Here is a 20482-nt window from a genome sequence, read left to right as displayed (position 1 = left end):
CCTCCGTGGCTTTGCTCCGCGTCTTCCTGGTCTGCTGGGAACCCCCCAGCAGACCAGGGAGACGCGGAGCAGCTTTTCTCACCCCGGAGGATGCGGGTGGCGGGACCGCAGCGCGTCTGGGCAGTCCCGCCGCCCGCATCCTCCGGGGCGAGAAAATCCTCGTTCGTAAGTACGGATCCGACATAAGTCGGATCCGCGTAACTCGGGGACTGCCTGTATATTACTAACAAACAACAAATTTCAACTCTACCCAATAGAACGCAGTAAAGGCCCAGTTTTCATTTAAAACTTACCAATTAGGCCTTGATTCAGTAAGGTACTTAGGCATACATGCAACTAAGCATGTGAATAGTCCCATTGACTTCTAGGGATGGTGCAGCCTGTGCTTCTAGAAAAAGCCAGAGGATTCCTTTCCTTAAGCGGGTAGGATTTCATAAATTCATACCCCTTAAGGCCAGAAGGGACCATTGTGATCATTAGTTTGTATGTCCTTCATACACAGGCCAGACATTGCTGCCACAAATCCATATCTTTCAGCCACTTCTCCTTAAGCATCTTTCTACATGACTCCTATATCTGTAGTAAGCACACAAAGACTAGGATCACACTTTTATATGGACCTTTCCTAGCATGTTTTCTAATAGCATGTCCTTTCATTGTGGAGAGACATACAACTGAAGTTCTACAGTGAATGTTTGACACATACTGCAACACACTTCCCATTCCACCATGTAAATACACGTATTATGCTCTCTCTTTCTCGTATCTGAGGAAATGGCACATTCTCATACCTCCCTATGTCACCAATCTAGAGGAAATCTGTTCCCACAAGTTCATGTGCTTTCTTTATCTCTCAAAGGTATACAAACTCAGTGTTTCTATGTTGGCTCCCAGGCTGTTGTATTAATTTTATTCATACATGATTGTAAGTAATAACACATAGTAATTTAAATGTGTTAAAACTTGAATACTATTCTGCCAGGTTAGATGACTAATTAACGTAATAGCTTAGTTGATAATATAACCCTTCAATAACTCAATATGAGTTATATCCTGATCCGTTGTAAAGGTTTATTTTTATTTTTATTTTTTAACTAGAAAATAATTTTTCATTTGTTTGTAGGATTCTATATTCCACTCCTCACACTTCAAGTTCTGATCTCTGTGTTGCTTCTTTTCCAATGTTAGAGACACATGGTCGAAGAATAAAGAGTTTCTCAGAATCTTCACTATGTAAAATAGAAGACTATCCCACATGCTTGGCTAGTTCTGCAAAGACTTCTTCACATTATGCAGTCTTTTTTTGTCTTTAAACTTCTCTTTTGTGAAATTCATAAGTAAATCAGCAATTTTAGAGGAAGGGAAAAGACCTCCAGGAATAGCTGTATTACCACATAAAAGGCTGCATTTTTCTCTTACAGGTAAGGCTTCAGACTGCTGTAATTTGAACAAAAAAATTATTCATTGATTCCAAAAAAAGAATCATAATTGTTTCTCTGTGCACTAAAGAACATTTCTGAGTTAATTGCAACACTTAAGGTTAGAAGCTCTCAGACTACTATTCATAGATGTTCCAGACATTAATTCCAATTGTTCTTAAAGACTGCCACATCAAAGTAAGTGACATAGAATTCTACACATGTTTTTAAGCTTTTGCAAGGTGAATTAGAGATATCTGATTTTTTTCAGCAGTTGAGCCAAGTTTGACAGCATATGCAGTTTTACATACATCTAAGCTATGAGAACATGACAGAGAATCTTGATAATGACTAAGGGTTAGCAAATATACATGGAAGAAGATTTGTTCAATATTAAATTTTGCAAAGGATATTTTAAATTATTTTCTTAGCATTTCACATATTCATACCCACAATGTGTGAAATCCATCTATAGCTGTTCAATTTCCTGGACTGATACAGAAAGATGTGATATGCCACAACTGCTGCATCAATCTTTTTGTAATATTACTGCATAGCTTTATGTGACATGACATCACTGATAGAACTAGATATGATGCTTTGCTGCATGACAAATGAACCTGGAGAATCTGAACGGCAGTTCTTTGAAAACTGCCAGCAGAGAATCCATCCTTAGGTGTGCAGACTCTCCACAAGAGAGGTCAGAACTCTGGAGGAAACCAATGGCTTTTGGGACCACATGTGTACTCCTTCAAGGAACTACAAGATTGTATAAGGATCCACATTCCTAACTCTACCCTGTTACCTTAGTATGTCAGTTTAGGTAGCTGATTTGGTGACTGTGGCACTGATGCAGATAAAGTAGTCTTTAAATAATAGCATAAAACCAAGATGGATTCAGGTTTAAGATTCCCAGGAAATATGGTATTAACATATCCAAAGAATTGGACAACCATGCGCCCCTATTGGTAAAATCAGCAGCATAGTTCTGATTGGTCCTTAGTGAGAGCTAGAGCAGCAAAAAACAAAACACCATGATCCACTGCTCAGAAGGAAGAAGCAAAGTGAAAGGATTTGCTCAAAAGTCTCAAGTGCAGCATTCTGAAAGTTTTGTATTAAAAACCTTCAGCTATTTTTCATTAAGTATGAATTCCATTCATAGGATCAAAAACCTGCCAAGAACATGAGGAGTACTAAGCAAATCTATTATGACACAAAATCTGGAAGGGGGGTTGCACTCACTATGAGAGCTTCAGACAACAAATTTAATACAATAGCTTCTTTGGTGTCAGTGACTGTTGTGATGTATCATTGTTTGTGTCATAGGACCTATCGAGTATATCTTGAACTCTAATAAAAAATAAAAGACCAAAAATCTACCCTACTCGTTTATGATGAATAACAATAGGGGAATTATTAGACATAATATTTCTATATTTTATGGGTCTTTCCTTTGGTCTCAGTTAGGAAAGTGTCAAGCTGCTACATTGAGTTGAATTCCTATATTTACATAGCATACTCTCTAGCCCCACTGTATCTAACAGCAGATTTTGGATAAAAGTATCGGATTTTTTAGCTTGTCTATGTAGGAACATTCAGGAAAATTAATCCAAATTAATTGAATATGAAATTAAAGTGGATTAGTTAATCTGCATTAAATTCCAGCATGGCCTTAATTCAATTTATCTTAATTCACAAATGAAACTAAACACAATTAAGGCCCCTTTAAGTCTGAAAGGGTGCATCTACACTGCACCATTATTTCAAGATAAATAGCATTATTTCAAAATAGCAGTGCGAGCGTCTACACTGCCATTCCGTTATTTCAAAATAATTTTGAAATAATGGACGGATTATGCCAAATTCCTTAAACCTCATTCTACGAGGAATAATGCAGATTCTGAAATAGCTCCACCACTGCTATTTCAAAATAGCCCTTAACAGGGGCATTCTAAGTTATTTCTCCCCAGAGCCTCCTGGGGCTCTAAATCGAAATAGCACATCTATATTAGGGAAGCCTGCTTCAGACTAATTTTGAGGCTTCCCTGCAGTGTAGATATGCTATTTCAAAATAAGCTATTTTGGTATAACTATTCCAGAATAGTTTGTTTCAAAATAAGCATGCAGTGTAGATATACCCACTCAGGGGTTTAACTAGTCCACTTTAAACAACTTTAGTAAGTTTGGTGTAACTTTTCTGAGTGTTCCCATGTGGACAATCTCATAGACTTCTTTGAGACCACCTACTTTAAAGATAACTATGATATTTAATCAGCCCCCAAAATGTGTAATATATACTAACAATTACTAAATGGGAATAAGGTTTCTTACCTGCTAACTGTAGTTCAAGGGGAATAACAAAGATCCATATTCCGTACCTGCTGCCTGCTTTTCTTTCAGAATTTCTCAGATTTTATAGCACTGAAGTGGAAAGGAACTATATGGGTTTTTTTCAATAATTTTGAAACTGATGTCCAGTTCTATGAGGGAACAGTACTTGACCCTGGCTTGTTTTTTCCATATATGAGGATTTCTACCTCAAGAGTGCATGTTTTTCAAAAATGGAGACTCCATAAGTGATACAATGCACCTAACAGGAATGATTAGGTATGTAACCTCTATTTTTGTACATGTTAAATACTCAAACTTCAGGATATGAATCAGCTTCTTACTGTAGGAGGAACCTGTCTCTATCTATGATTTTTCCAAAACTATCTACTGCAGGGTTTCTCCTTTTGTAAGCTCTGATGCTGGCAACTTATGGGGACAAGATATTGGACTATATGAATCAATGATCTGATCCAATATGGAGTTTCCTATGTACTCTGAAAATGTTTTCAAAATACTGAGTTTCATGCTCTGGTAGTTTTGAATGTATGGACAAAGTTTTTCCTATCTGAGTAATAAAAGCTTGGTTTTTGAGAGTAAATCTTTGAATCAGCAATGCATTGGGTAATTTTCCAAAGTATCTGAAATTTGAAAAGACTAACCACATATAGGCTACGTCTACACTGGCCCCAAATTCCGGAAAAGGCATGCAAAGCAGGTAAGTCAGGATAGGGAAAGGTAGGAATAAGTTCCTGAAAGTAGGAATAAGAGATCCTCCGGAAAAGGGCTTTATTCTCGAGGATCGCACCAGTCTAGACGCTTTTTTCCGGCTTTTCCCCAAGCCGGAAAAAAGCGGCGGACATGTTTATTTAAATCCGCGGGGGATATTTAAATCCCCCGCGGATTTCCCTATTCTGACTTACCTGCTTTGCATGCCTTTTCCGGAATTTGGGGCCAGTGTAGACATAGCCATATTGTTTCAATCATGCATTCAGACAGCCCATCTAGTCTATTATATTTTCTCTTTATGTAACATCAAGCTATTTTCCTCATTTTTCCTTAGGCTACATCTAGACTCCGAGTTTTTCCAGGATGCCGGACGTATCCTGGAAAAACTCCACTGCATCCAGGGAACGCGTGTGCTCTTCCACTTTCTTTGTGTGGAAGAACAGACACACTCTTTTGGAAGCCCTAACTTCCTCCTTCCAGGAGGAAGAAGGGCTCTTCTGAAAGAGGAGGTTTTTTTGAAAGTTAGCCCAGTATAGACAGGCCTAATTTTGGAAAAGCCTATTCCATCAAAACTATCTGAAAAAAGTACTTAAATTGCGGAGAACATTTTGCGTACCTTTTTCCAATACATCACTGTAATTTAGACATAGTTGAAATCTGAGGCTATCTGCACAAGTATTTGTAGACAAATGAAAATCCATTCCCATTAAATATTGAAATCTTTCTGCTATCTTATTATCTTTTACTACCTAAGCAAAAGATTGAAAGAATTGTGTTTTGTTTGTTTTCCTCCCCTGGTGTCAACAAAAATGGAACATAGACAAAAACTGATTTAAAAAATGGCATGAAGATGGGGAAGTTACTCTGGCAGGTTTTCTGATCTTTTTATACATATTCTGTTGTCAAAGAATTTGTAAGCAGGCAAGAAAGCTCTAATGAATACATGAGGACTGAGAATAACAGAAGATTATTTGAGTTAGCTGGCTCAATGGGAAGAAATTTGAGTTACCAGTGCACCCAAAAGTGGCCCATAATCTGTCACCTGGCTACAAACTGTGGGAAGTGGTAGGGAAAGAGACACTTAATGAACCCTGACAGATCATGTGCAAATTGACTATTGTATGGTTCATAATGAATGCCTATTTACAGTCTGAGCCTCAGAGTGAGGAGGTTTAGAGGAATGGATCTCACTGCTACTTGGACAGGGAAAGAGAGGAAATACCTATTCTGACCAGTATTATTTACATGAATTATGTTACTTACCTATGGTTCCATATACTGTGTTTTGTTACTTTGGTTGGAATTTGTCTGGTCAGACTAAATGATAGCAGCTTGTTACTGTAACTCAAGAAAGGGCAGAGGAATTGTACTAGATATGTTTTGGATTAAGTGGGTCATTGACTTTACAGATAGTGGACTTTAGTTTGTGACCAGGATTCAAGTTCAAGAAGGTGTAAACACAAGGCTTTATCTTAGAAAGCAGGAACTCTAAATCCTGGTCCTGGTTTGTTCTGGGCTCCTCATCTGAAGAGTCTAAACCGTATATGGATCAATGCTGTGGGAATGGCCTAAATCAAGCTGGACTGGCAGCAATAGCATAGAATTGACTTTACAGGAAGGTCTGACAGACAAGCTGATGTCACAAAACTGGACCAAGTACCTTAAAGTTCTCCTCAATTTGCCTGGGAACCATTTACAAACGTATGTCAGTGGCATAACTTAAAGTTGGATGTCAGGAGCTATTAGTAGGTTCAGAATCTGGGACCAGGATATAGATCATCCTGAGATTGTGCTGGACAGATCTCTGACAAAGAAGATAATCTATCTGTTTTAGATCAGTAGAAACTTATTCATTAATGCCTGTGTATTCATGATGCTATTGGATCACTTTTCTTAGCAGCTATATCCATTAAAAAATGAAAATCTAATCTTACTATTGAAACAGTAAAATATATAGTTTATTGGCTTGAAAGCAGTATTATGGTCCTGAAGAATGTTTCAACTGATGACTGACTGGAGTAAGGTCAAACATATTAATGCCATAACTAAAATAAAATGGAAAAATCTAATGTATTATGCATTTATAGAGTACTCCATCATAATTTAATGTGTCTAACTCCTGGGCATATTTTTCATCTGCAGTGTAAAAATGTAATTGTCTTGATGAATGATACTCAAGATATCCATAAATGTTATTGATTTTGCTAAAGGTGTGGTGAAAAAAGAATTTTCTATGTCATACCGTCAACCGAGTTTTCAAAAGAACACACTTATTTTTTGTTTAAAATATTATTTGATTTTAAGTATCATAACTGAATAAGATCCATTTTCTTTTACATAAAAGTCTTAACTTGAAAACATAGCTTTCCTCTCTGTTAAACTAAGACAAGTTTTCTGTAATAAGCTAGCAACAATTCTCTAAAAGCTGATAACAGTATTCTAAATGACGTTAAACAAAGTTTTCCTGAAAATTTTTGTCTTGTAGTTTAGAGACTATGAACTGTTCATCTTTATTAGGGGAGTTGTAGAAATGTCAGTGTCACACCAGATGAAATCTCCGAGTGTTCTTAGATCCTATAATTGTATGTCTTCCCCATATTGCCATCTCTCTCATCCTTCAGTAGTACATTTCAGATAGCTTAAGTAGTACATTTCAAATAGCTTAAGAGTCAAGAATAGGATTTCACTATCAGTAGTCTTACCTTTCCTCCTACTTCAGTTATTGCAGGTCATCCATAAATAACAGTGGCCTATAAAAATGAAGCATGGCGAAAAGAGTGCTCAGGAGCCATTCTGTTGATAACAGAGGGAAAAGATTGTTATTAAGTTCTACTAATCCAGCCTCAGAGTGGTCTGTTTCAAAATATGTTCTCTCTTCAAAATCCTCTGGAACTCATAAACTTCCATTAGCCTCCAAAACCAGGCTCAGGAAATTCACTGCCACCTGTGACAGGCTTCTAGTTAGTTATACGTTCTGAAGTAAGCACACTACAAATGCTTTTGCAACCTCTCTTGTCTTCATTTCTGTGATGGGTCCCTTTTTCCATGTGTGACAAAATATGTGAGTCTGGAAGTGCTAACACTGTTTCAACCAGTAAGAGGGTATGTCTACACTACCCTGCTAGTTCGAACTAGCGGGGTAGTGTAGACATACCCAGATATAGTGCAACTGAACTTTGCCACAATAGGACAGACAATGCAAAAGCAGACGTCATTGGTCCAGAAAATGAGCATATTAATCAGTTTTCTAATCCTAACCCTTACTTTAGCTCAGAACATTTGACATATAAAGACAAAATCACTGAGAAGCTAACTAACATTCTTCAGTTCATCTATTGACAATTTTTTTTCATAGAAAAAGCCAATATGCAGAGGAACATGTGTTAGGTCATGTTTTTAACATGATTTACCAGCACTCTAATACATGTTTCAGTAAATGGAGTAAATGATGTTATACTAGAGGTAAATATGGGCCAAGATATAACCTTCAATGGTTGCTTGTAGAAATTTAAAAACAGGAAAGTGACCTGTATAATGCCTTGTAGACTGTGGGCACAATTCTCTTTTAACATTCATGATAATCCACTGACAACCAACAGAATGCCATAGATGTAAGACTAGTGTAAAGTGATTGGAGGAGAATCAAGCCCAGAATCTCCCTAGCTAAAAGTGATTCGAGAAATACAAACAGAAAAAAAAAAAGAATCATAGAAGATTAGGGTTTGTAGAGTTACCCCTAATGACCTGACTCAGTTATTATAACAACAACAAGATCTATATCTACAACACAATACACAGCATACCCAAGGCTGAGAACCACTGGTTTTGGATAAAATCTTGAGTTTTAGGGGAAGTGGCCAGATTAATCTATACTTCAGAAAGCTCAAATGTAATAATCTTGGTAGAGTCTGGTAATTATTTTATGAAATTATGTGGCAATCCAGTTGGTAACCAATTTTACTACCATAGGTGACTGTTGCATGGCTTTGAAAATATTAAAAAATACAACAATTAAATGTGTTGTCATTTTATATTATCTGACTTGAAAGCTGGCTAAATTGTTAGGCTCAGTAGGTAGTGATGAACAACTTGATGTCTAGTATCATGTCAGTATCATGTGGCGTGCCCCCAGGGTCAGTATTGGGGCCACTTTTTTTCAACATCTTTATTAATGATCTGGGTGGTGGGATGGATTGCATCGTAATCAAGTTTGTACATGACACTAAGTTGGGAAGAGAAGTAGATAGTTGGAGGATAGGAACCGGGTCCAGAGTGACCTAGACAAATTGGAGGATTGGGCCAAAAGAAATCTGATGAGGTTCAACAAGAATAAGTGCAGAATCCTGCACTTAGGATAGAAGAATCTCATGTATTGCTTCAGAACAGGTACTAATTAAATGTGTGACAATTCTGTAAAAAAGAACCTGGGGATTGACAAACCCCTGGCTGGGATGATTTAGTTGGAGTTCAGCCTGCTTTGAGCAGAGAGTTGGGCTAGATGATCTCCTGAGCAATCCAGCCAAAACTAGAGTTTTGATTGGGTCTAGAAATCTTCCAAGGAGTATATCAACTCATCTAGATATTTGCCAAGTTTTATAACAGGTGAAAGCGACGAGGAGTCCTGTGGCACCTTATAGGCTAACTATAAGGTGCCACAGGACTCCTCGTCGCTTTTGCAGATTCAGACTAACACGGCTACCCCTCTGATACATAACAGGTGAAAAAAATCATTTGTGAAATCAGTACTAATTACAATGCTATACAACTATTTGTTAATACTGTTCTTTACATTATGTACTGAAATGTATGTACAACATTTCTTTCCATTTTTTAATTGTATAGGTAAAATGAGAAAGTAAGCAATTTTTCAGTAATGGTGTGTTTTGACATTTTTGTATTTTTAGTTCTGATTATGAAAGCTAGTAGTTTAAGTGAGGTGAAACTTGGGGTACACAAATCAGACTTCGGAAAAGGGTACAGTAGTCAGGAAAGGTTGAGAGTCACTGTTCTAAACTACAGATTATCTTGCTTTTATACATTAAACCAAAGTTTTGAAAGGACCAAATTACCATAATTTTATGAATGAATAATTATATTAAGAATAAATTTCCCCATCTCCCAGAAAAACTAAGATTATACTTACAATTTTTCATACTTTGAAGAGTTGTTATTGCTCAAGAGTTGCCTTCATTTGATTCTCTAATGAACTCTATGACTATTACACAGAAAGACCATTTGCATATATCCTTATTCCATTAAACATTTACCTTTCTTGCTTTTCCTAGGGGAAATACTTTGAATATACAAAAATTATTGCATTTTACTTTCGAGGCTTTAACAATGAGTACATTCTATCCCTGCTGTCATTAGATTTTATTTAAACAACTCAGATTATTCACACACACAAAAAGCAATTCTAAACTACTATTAACACTTTTTCCAGGTAAATTAGCATGGAAACCATCTGGTTATTCCCAAAGTCAAGTTTCCATTCAGTGCCTTTACAAAATATTCTATCCTATTTTACAGTGGTTTCTCAATGTGGAATTCAAACGTGCCATTAAGATGACTATATAAAGCTGGTTCCCAATAGCACTCTGATGCGCTTCATTCATTTTCTAGCTTCACTCAGGTATCTCTAACTATTGTTTACAATGCTGATCAATTGTTTCTTTTATCCACTCAAATCCCTTTTCCAGTTCCTCAATGCTCTTTAACAAGGCTGTGTTGCTGCTTTTGATTTTATTTATTTTGCATTAGGTCCCAACTTGGCTGTGTAAGTTTTGTAAATAAGAATTTCCAGTTTCCATCTTATTTTCTAAATCCATTCTAAATTATTTCAACTATAATGGCTTAAAAAAATTAAAAATGAGCCAAAAGATTACTAGGCAATCTGACATGCTTAATTTGTCTTTCTTATTTAGGTAGACAAGCCCTAAGCAAGTTTTAAACCAAAATAATAATGACTACACACACACAGAGATTCAAGAACCTGTGCAAATACAGCTAAAATGATTCGTCAGCAGTCAGTTTATCAAGATAAATTATTTCAAAGGAGTTTAAAGGGAGGAAAATAAATCTTTATATTAAAAACAATGGAATATCCATTATGAGAAATGTTTCCTGTTTTGTAAGTTACAATTAAAAAACCAAATATATGAAAATCCCTCAATGGATCATATGATAACACCTCCAATTGAATTCATAACGACACAAGAAAAGATCTATGTTTCAACATCTGAGAGGCAGCAAGTGAAATTAATATCAATAGAGACTGTCAACTGATTGTTCAAAGGGAATAGAGAGAAGATATTAAGGCATGCTTCCAGGCTTAATTTAGTTAAAATAAGGATTATCTTTGGGGGACTACTGCTTATTGTGGGATTATCAAATAAAGTTTGGTACATGGTACAGTCAAATAAAGCTACAACCTGGTATGCTACTTTTCATCTTGAAATGGAATATACCTCAACATGTACCTCCACCATCCTAGCCCAAAATAAGAAGGGATTAGCATGACAATGGCTAATATTTTAGGGTATGTCTACACTACAAAGTTAGTTCCAACTAACGGACGTTAGTTCGAACTAACTTTCCTAGGCGCTACACTAGCGCTCCGTTAGTTCGAACTTAATTCGAACTAACGGAGCGCTTAGTTCGAACTAGGTAAACCTCATTTTACGAAGATTAAGCCTAGTTTGAACTAGCTAGTTCGAATTAAGGGCTGTGTAGACCCTTAATTCGAACTAGTGGGAGGCTAAGGCTTCCCAGGTTTCCCTAGTGGCCACTCTGGCCAACACCAGGGAAACTCTATTGCCCCCCTCCCGGCCCCGGAGCCCTTAAAGGGCCACGGGCTGGCTACACAGTTTGTGCCAGTTGCAAGGCTGCAAGCACCCGTGCCAGCAGACCCTGCACCTTCCACAGGATAAGCCAGCCACCCGAGGGCTCCCAGCCCTCCACTGCTGCCCGGGGGCGCAAAAGGCGGGCGCCCGCTTGGTCAAGTGCGGAGATCGTGGACCTCTTCGAGGTTTGGGGGGAAGCCTCCAATGTCCACGATCTCCGCACTAGCCACAGGAACGCGGCCGTCTACGGCTGCATGGCTACCAGCCTGGCCGCCAGGGGCCACCAGCGCAGGCGGGAGCAGGTCCGGTGCAAAATTAAGGACTTGCGGCAGTCCTACTCCCGGGCCTGCCACCCAGGGGCCGATCCGGAGGCCTGCCCCCACTTCCATGCCCTGGACCACCTCCTGGGGGCTCATGCCATCCCTGCCCCCCGGGACGTGATTGACCCCGGGGCAGAGGGCCCGCTCCTGGAGACGGAGGAGGAGGAGGAGGGCTCTGAGAGCCAGAAGCCTGCCGCCAGCCTTCCCGGGACCCGGGACCCCCGAGGCACCCCACAGAGCCGCTTACCTGTGTCGTCTGAGGCCGGGGAGGCATCCACCTGTGAGTACCCTAGTGTTCCCCTTATGTGTACGGGGGGCTGGGGCAAGAGGGAGCCCCGGGACCGTGCGCCTGGGCCTTGCCCACCAAGGAGCAGCAGCTGGGGATCCTGCAGGGGCCCTGGCCTTGCAGAGGGGAGCTGGGTTTCACACACCTGGGCCCCTGGGGTAATTGACCGCTGGTCTTGTTGCACCACAGCTGCAGCACCTGGGCCTGCAGGGCGCACCACACCGCCTGCAGCAGCTGCCCGTGCCCGGGCAAGCAGGAGAGTCAGGAACGAGGAGGAGTACCAAAGGCGGCACCTCCAGTTCATAGACCACCAGCTCCGCACCCAGGACCACTGGGTCCAGGAGGACCTGAGGCTGCGCCGAAGGAGTCTGGAGGCCCTGGAGGAGCAGGGCCGTGCCCTGCGAGGCCACCTCCAGAGCCTGCTCGACCGCTTCCTATTTCCCCCTCCCCCTGCTCCCCCTGCTCCCCCTTCTCCTCCTGCTCCCCCTGCTCCTCCTGCTCCCCCTCCTGCTCCCGCTCCTTCTTCCGCTCCTGCTTCCTCCACACCCCCTGTCCCTCCTGCCCCCCCTCCACAACCATTTCCCACTGATGCCCCCGGACCCGCAGTGTGGCGAGACGGGAGAGGCAGCCGGACTCCCACCCCTGAGCTTTCCTTTCCCTTCCTCCCTTCCCTCCCCTTTCAGCTCCCTCGTCCCAGGTTTCCCCCTCCCCTCTCCCACCCTTCCCCCTCCCTCCCCCCACCCCACTTATGTTAAATAAACAGACGTTTTTGTTTCAAAAACAGGTGTCTTTATTTGACAGTAGGTAGGGAGGGGAAAGGGGAAGGGGGATAGGGTGGAAGAAGGCCCCAGTGGGGCATGCAGGGAGAGGTCAGTCCTCCTCCTCCACCAGGAAGCTCTCCCGCAGGGCTTCCCGGATCCAGACGGCCCTCCGCTGGGCTTCCCGGATGGCGGCGGTGCGGGGCTGACCGTAGTGTCCAGCCATGCGGTCAGCCTCAACCATCCAGGCTGGCAGGAAAGCCTCCCCCTTTCGCTCACACAAATTGTGGAGCACACAACATGCTGCCACCATGGGAGGGATGTTGTGCTCGGCCAGGTCCAGACGGGTGAGGAGGCATCGAAAGCAGGCTTTCAGTCGCCCGAAGGCCCCCTCCACCATGATGCAGGCCCTGGTCAGCCTGGCATTGAAGGCCTGGCGGGAGGGATTGAGGTGCCCCATGTAGGGTTTCATGAGCCAGGGCTGCAGTGGGTAGGCGGCATCCCCCACCAGGCACACGGGCATGTCCACGTCCCCGACCCTGATGTGGCGGTCGGGGAAGAAGGTCCCGGCCTGCAGTCGCTGGCACACGGAGGAGTTGCGGTACTCCCGGGCGTCGTGTGCTTTGCCGGACCAGCCCACATTAATGTCCGTGAACTGGCCCCGGTGGTCACACACGGCCTGCAGGATCAGGGAGAAGTACCCCTTTCTGTTGACGTACCGGGACGCCTGGTGTTCCGGGGCACGGATGGGGATGTGCGTCCCGTCGATGGCCCCCCCACAGTTGTGGAAGCCAAGGGCGCCGAATCCCCGGATGACGGCGTCCGGGTCGGCGAGGCGGACCACCCTGCGAAGCAGCACCCGGTTGATGGCCTTGACCACCTGCGGATAGAGACACAGCAAAGCGCCAATCAGTGGGGCGCCCGGGTGGCTGGGAGCGTTCGTGCCCTGGCAGTGCCCCGCGCCCCACTCCCGGTAGCAACCCCCCTGGCAGTGTGTAGTACGGCCGGGACAGCCCGACCTCTCTGGTGCGGGGCGCTTTCGCCTCCTCCCGCCCCCCCTTTGTCCCTGGGGCGGCCCATCCCCTCCTCGCAGCCCCCATCCCCCTCGGCTCGGTGGCCGACGAGTGCTATACCTTCATGAGCACCGCTCCGACGGTGGATCTCCCCACGCCGAACTGGTTCCCAATGGATCGGTAGCTGTCCGGCGTGGAGAGCTTCCAGAGGGCGATGGCCACCCGCTTCTGGAGGGGAATGGCGGGCCTCATGCGAGTGTCCCTTCTGCGCAGGGCATGGGCGAGCCACTCGCAGAGCTCCAGGAAGGTGTCCCTCCTCATCCTGAAGTTCTGGGTCCACTGTCGGTCCTCCCAGCGCTCCAGGACGATGCGGTCCCACCAGTCAGTGCTGGTGTCCAGACACCAGACGCGGTGGGACACGTCAGTGCTGGGGCGCCGCCGCGGCTCCTCCACGGCCCCCAGGGCGGCCAGGCAGAGAGGCAGGGGTCTGACGTTCACCAGGTGGTGCCAGGCAGCCTCGAGCCATTGCTGGCAGGCTTGCAGCAGCAAGTCCAGAAAGTGCACCAGAAGGTGCAGGGCGAGCTGTGGCTCCATGTTGCCACCTGCAGCGGCCCCCCCGAAGGGAAGCACCGACACAGACGGGCACAGAGACCAACGCTTTGCTGTCCCTCGGCGAGGTTGGCAAGCAAGCAGGAAAAGCTGAGAACTGGCTGTCCAGGGGGGTCCCTTTAAGCTCGAGCCTCAGAGATAGCCTCAGACAGCAGCCAGACAAAGCAACTACTGACCTGATGCCCTGCCAGAACCGGTTTCAGCTGCCCTTAAATGCCCCCCTGCGTCCAATCAGTGTGGACGCACTAGTTCGAATTAGCAAAATGCTAATTCGAACTAGTTTTTAGTTCTAGACGCGTTAGTTCGAATTAGCTTAGTTCGAATTAGCGCTGTAGTGTAGACGTACCCTTATTTATTACCTTCCTCTTCTCTTCCTTTTGGTTACTGTACTCCCCATTTGTTTATGGGTGTACTTTAAAAAAGTGCATTTTATTATCTTTTCATTACATTGTACCTGCTTTTATTCTATCATATAGTATACACACTTTTGGTTAGGAAAGGGGGAGAGTCTTAGAGAGATAATTACCTTTTAAACACATGCTTTCTCGGAAGACTGATTTTAAGCTTTTTGGCATATGAAAAACAGACTTTTAAATAAATAAATATATATATATATATATATATATATATATATATATATATATATATATATATATATATATATATATATATATATATATATATATATATATATATATATACTTTTTTGAGAGAAATTTGTCATTTAGTATTTCATAGATATTAGATTAAAGCAATGCATTTTCCTGGAAGTGGAATAAAGAAATATGATATTGTTTCAAACACACTGCAAAAGGTTGAACTGAAACCATTTCCATGTCTACTAAGCCTTTTAAAGTAAAGTAATTTTTCAATATAGGGGAGGAAAAACTCTTCACCAAATTAGTATAGTATTACATAGAGCTGTAAAAATGTGTCTACATAATGTTATTTGAATGCCAATAATATAATGAAGGAAACATTTGCCATTAGTAACACAACTTATAGCAAACATGTTTATGATACATTGTCATCACACTTTAAATATTTTATAATTTAATTATAAAAATCCAGCACATCTTTTCATCATCATCTTCCCATTATGTCTCTGGCATTTAGGGCAGCATAAAGCTCCACCATCCCTCACCTGTTTCTGGAAAAAAAAATTCAATGGCTGCAATCCCAGGTTTTCCAGTTTGGCTTTCACAGCTCTTCGCCGTGTTGTTTTTGGGTGCCCTCATTTTTGCTTGCCTTTAGGTATTCATCTTATCTCTTCTCTTATGATGGAATCAGTTTCCATCCAAAGCACATGGCCATTCCATTTCCAATTTCTCCTCGAAATGATGGTGCTCATATTCTCTTGGCTGCACTGTGTCAGTAGATCTAGATTTGAGATTACTCTGGGCCAAAAGACACAGAAGGTTGTTCTGAGGTAAGTTGTATGGAATGAAGACAGTTTGGCCATGTCATACTTCCTCATTCCCCAGAATTCTGCACTATTAAGTAATGTGTATGCACGTCTCATAAATCTTCAGTTTGGTTTTGGTTTTGATGTTGTGTTCTGATTATTTCCAGATTGCAAGATTTAAGATTCTGAAGGTATTCTTGGATTTATTGATTTTGCTCTGGATGTCCTAGCTTGTTCCACTATCCTTGCCCGATGGTGCTTCCCAATTATGTGAATGTTTTTATGTTGGAAAGAGCATAATCCTCCACCTACATGAGTGATGGTGAAACAATGTTAAATATTATGCTAGTTGATTTTCAGTCCAATTTGATGGCTCACTGCCTTGAGTTGAGTTGTTTTTTTTCTTGTGTATGGTGTTGGATATGTGACAAATGAGCAAGATCACCTGAGAAGTCCAGGTCTTCAAGGGATGAGAAGGGTGTTCATTTAGGCTGTGTTTAGACTACACCTCTCTGTCGACAGAGAGATGTAGATTAGGCACATCAAAATTGCTAATGAAGGAGAGATTTAAATAGCCTGCGCTTCATTAGCATAAACATGGCCACTGCTTTTTTTTTCTAAACGGAGCTTTTTCGAGAAAAAACGGCAGTCTAGATGCGGATCTTTAGAAAATAAATCCTTTTTCGACAGATCCTATAAACCTTATTTTTTGAGGAATAAGGATCTGTTAAAAAAGGGTTTATTTTTGACAGATCCGCGCCTAGACTGCCATTTTTTTCCCCAAAAAAGCTCTGTTTAAAAAAAAAGAAGCAGCCATGTTTATGCTAATGAAGCACAGGATATTTAAATCTCTGCTTCATTAGCAATTTCAACATGCCTAATCTACATCTCTCTGTCCACAGAGAGGTGTAGTCTAGACATACCCGTAGTGTCTCTTGGCATGTCGTCTGTTGTATGTTGTATTACCCAATGAATGGCAAAGCTGAATCTGATTGCAGACATGACGCATCCCTGATATACTCCTGTTTTGACTTCAAAACTGAATTCACTGTGATCAAACTTCATTTAAAGTTGAAACAAAAGCTTTTGATGATGTTGATTGTACAGAGAGGGATTCTATATGCCTGAAGAGTGTCCCATGCATGAATGCTATCAAAGCCTTCTTAAAGTCTATGAAATGTATATAGAGTTGCCATTATCATTCTAAGCATTGTTATATTATGTTTCATAGAATGAAGGTATGGTCTGTGAATCCATGCCATTTCTGAAAACTGGCTTGCTCTATTCTGAGAGCACTATCAACTGCCTCTGATTGTCACTGGACTATAATCTTATACATCTTATCTTATATGATCTTAAATGATCATATTTGCTTGGCACAGACAAAAGTGTGATACCACAGCACTTATTACAACAATAACTGAGAATTTACTTCTATGATATCTTCATTAGAACACCCTTAGTCCACTCATCTGCACTTTTTCCTCTTCTCACTTTCACATCTGTCAGTGAGCACATTGGCATTTGCCATTGATCATCATATGGGCTATTTGGTTCATATCTCTGCCATTTGGAGAGCACCATGTCAGCTTGTGTGAGTGGGAATTTATTCTTTACTTCCTCATCACTGTCATTGGTTGGAGTATAGCAATGAATCGAGGTGATATTATTGTGTTCCCTTTCAGTCTGCCTCTCAGAAGTCTACTGCTAATAGACTTCCATTCAAGCAGGGAATTCTCCAGTCCCTTCTTCAAAAGGCTGGTGTTGCCCATCATCCCATTCAGAATACAGCAAAGTTTCTCTTCAAGCTGTTGTTAATCCTTCTACTCTGATCAATCTTTGTTCTCACTGACACCCAAGATGTTTAAACTGTAGCATCTCTGCTGTGACCTGAGCTAATTGCCAACATCCATGTAAAAAGCATGGAAGGAGTGATCCTACTAAGTTAAGTTGAAGATATATTATACAAAATACTTTTCCAGTTTCTGCTTTGTTAAAATACTGCAGTGGCCATATAAAATTAGCACCTTACTAACCTATGCAATGTCGTATTTGCTGAGTTTTATGACATAATTTTTTATTACTTCATGCTCCTGTTAACTCTGTAGAATCAACATTGCTATGACAGAAAACTTGATTCTACTCTTCCCTATGTGCATTTCCACAGATTTCCAGTGACCCACAACTGTACAAAGCTATTGGTGCTGCACAAGTGTCATTTGTGTAGAACTTCATCTGTGGGACTCTTTCTATACCTGGTGATGCATGAGAAACCATGCAGAGCCCAAGTTATGCTTTTAGTGGTGGCAATTGTACAAAAACAAGTCAAAGTTTGCTCTCTGTAACATGGGTTTCAGTTCAGAGTAACTTAATTGAAGTCAATGGAACTAAGGTCCAGACCCTGCAAGCTGATCTCTAAGGAATGACACACTTTGTGAAGTCAGTGGAGTTTCTTCCAGGCAAAGAAGCTTATTCTCACTCAAAGATTGCACAGTCAGATCCTGAGAGAATAGTTTGGCCAATGTATTTTACATTTTATATGAAATGGCAATACAGAGAGCAGCACACCACCATTTTTTGCAGTTACTTTACTAAAATCACCTTTATAAAGTAGAGTTTGATTAACGTACAATGCACAGCATTAAAGGGCCTATTTGTCCTGCTTCTAGCATACAGGACAAGTGGTATACTGATGGTAACATTTTTTGAGTTGCTGTAATCAGCACTTTGTTCAGTGAGAAGTTTTTTCTACCTTTTAGCTAAAAATCTGGAAAACTGATGCGTTAATATCACTGATATTTATAGGTGGCATTCTAAACAAGAAAGGGCACATTTTCAGCTTTTTAGTAAATAAGATTTATAACTAGAGTTGATAACTGACTTTTCAGTTTGCTGGCAGTCAAAAGATACATTTTTAACTTTAGTGATCTAAGGTCCAAAAAAAATTGTCTTAGATATTTATCATTGAAGTAAATGAAACGAAGGACTACATTTATAAAGAACAGCAGAAGGAAATAGTGTGTACGTCTTTCTCAATTTCTCCTGTTTCAGTTATTCAACTTTGCACAAAATAACTGAATAATTATTGTGACTGAGAGAAAAAGAGAGAGATAGAGAGAGAGACATAGAGAGAGAGAGAATGCCACATCCCCAATATTCAATATCTTGAATAGTGGGATAACCAGCTTATTGTGGAAGTTTTACTATTTTCCAAACGTTCTCAAGTGAATAACATGGATATTGTTGTTCTAGAAGAAACTCAGGAATACTATGAAAAGGACTGATATTCAATTCAGTTACAGAATATTGATACATTGCTTGGACCTGCTGCATGATAGAAAATAAAAAGCTTCTTCTAAAGCTGGTCTGGCAGCTCTGTACCTTGACATCACAAATATCCTGGAAAATCTGTACACCCAATCCTGTAAGCAAGAATATGCAGGTAATAAGTGTAACCCTATGCAGAACCCCACAGGCAACTTCCAGGATAAGAGCTTATAAAAGTCAGTCCTCTCTTCCTTTGTAACTTCTCTTTGCTTTACATGACAAATAGCTTTTGAAATTAGAAATGAACTCTGCTGTTCTTCCTAGACAACACAATTATTATCAGCTGCCCTTTGTCTCCATGAATTCTCATTCAGTAAGTTTGATGCTTTCCTTCTAAATTGTGATAAAGAAGAAGATGGAACAAATTGTTGCCTTTCTGGGAGGGACAAACCCATACAGAATAGTAAAATCAAATTAGTTACATCAGGTAGATATAAGTAGCAAATAGACCTCAAGTCTAAATTATGAATCTCACATTCAGATGAAGTTTATGAGAATTAAATGCCATGAAAATGTGCTAACCAAGTAACTCCTGTGGTTACAAACAATAGGGTATATCTGTTAATTAGCCCACATCACGAGAGTAAATGGGAGTTTTGCCTGAGTTAGGAACGCAAGATCCAATCCCAGAATCTTTTTACCGATAAAAAATACCCAAAGGATTTGGATTGGAGGACTCAGTTGTTTATCTCAATACATTTTGCAAAACAAACCTATATTTATGTATTTTGAATATTTGATATGTTTACCGAAAAATCTTTTTACATATTTCCCAAATTATATTTCTGTTCTCTAATAATCATGTAGTGGATTGAAATACCTGGCAAATAATTTAAATATAATACTTTAAGACGCTTTCCAACTCCATTTCCTCTTTATAATTCTGAATCACACAGTATTTACATTCCATCATTAGTTTTCATTTAAATTTTGGATATTCAGGATTAAAGTGGCTTGAATTTCATGTTTTTTCTTTAGGATATATTTAATTAGTTTAATACAGACTAGAGCCCTTCTGGAATCATCATTAAAACAGATTGATTCTAATTAGCATTTTAATGTTCAATAAATAATCCTGCATTGTTTAGCTTTTTTTAACCTTATTCTACAGCAGACTAGGGCAAAATATAGCCCACTGGTTGTATCCAGCCCATGGAGGCAGTGGGGAAACCCAAGCAGACTCCCTTGTTTGTCCTATAGCCCCACACAGTGCTCAGAAACATGGCTGCCAGTTTCTGTTTCAAAACTGGAAGTGAGGGGGAAAGCTTTAGGACCTGCATCTGAACCCAGCACAATCGCATTGGCTGGTTTCTGGCCAGAAATTGGCCCATGTGAGCGGCCTGTTAGAATAACAAGCAGCCAAGAAGAACCATGCCCCCTCTCCTCAGCTCAGTTATTCACACAAGCACATGGGCAGGCAAGCAGGCTGGCTGGGAAACATTTTAAG

The sequence above is a fragment of the Pelodiscus sinensis genome, chromosome 1, assembly GCF_049634645.1.
Source record: "Pelodiscus sinensis isolate JC-2024 chromosome 1, ASM4963464v1, whole genome shotgun sequence".
Classification (NCBI taxonomy): domain Eukaryota; kingdom Metazoa; phylum Chordata; order Testudines; family Trionychidae; genus Pelodiscus; species Pelodiscus sinensis.
Note: the sequence above shows the minus strand (reverse complement) of the source record.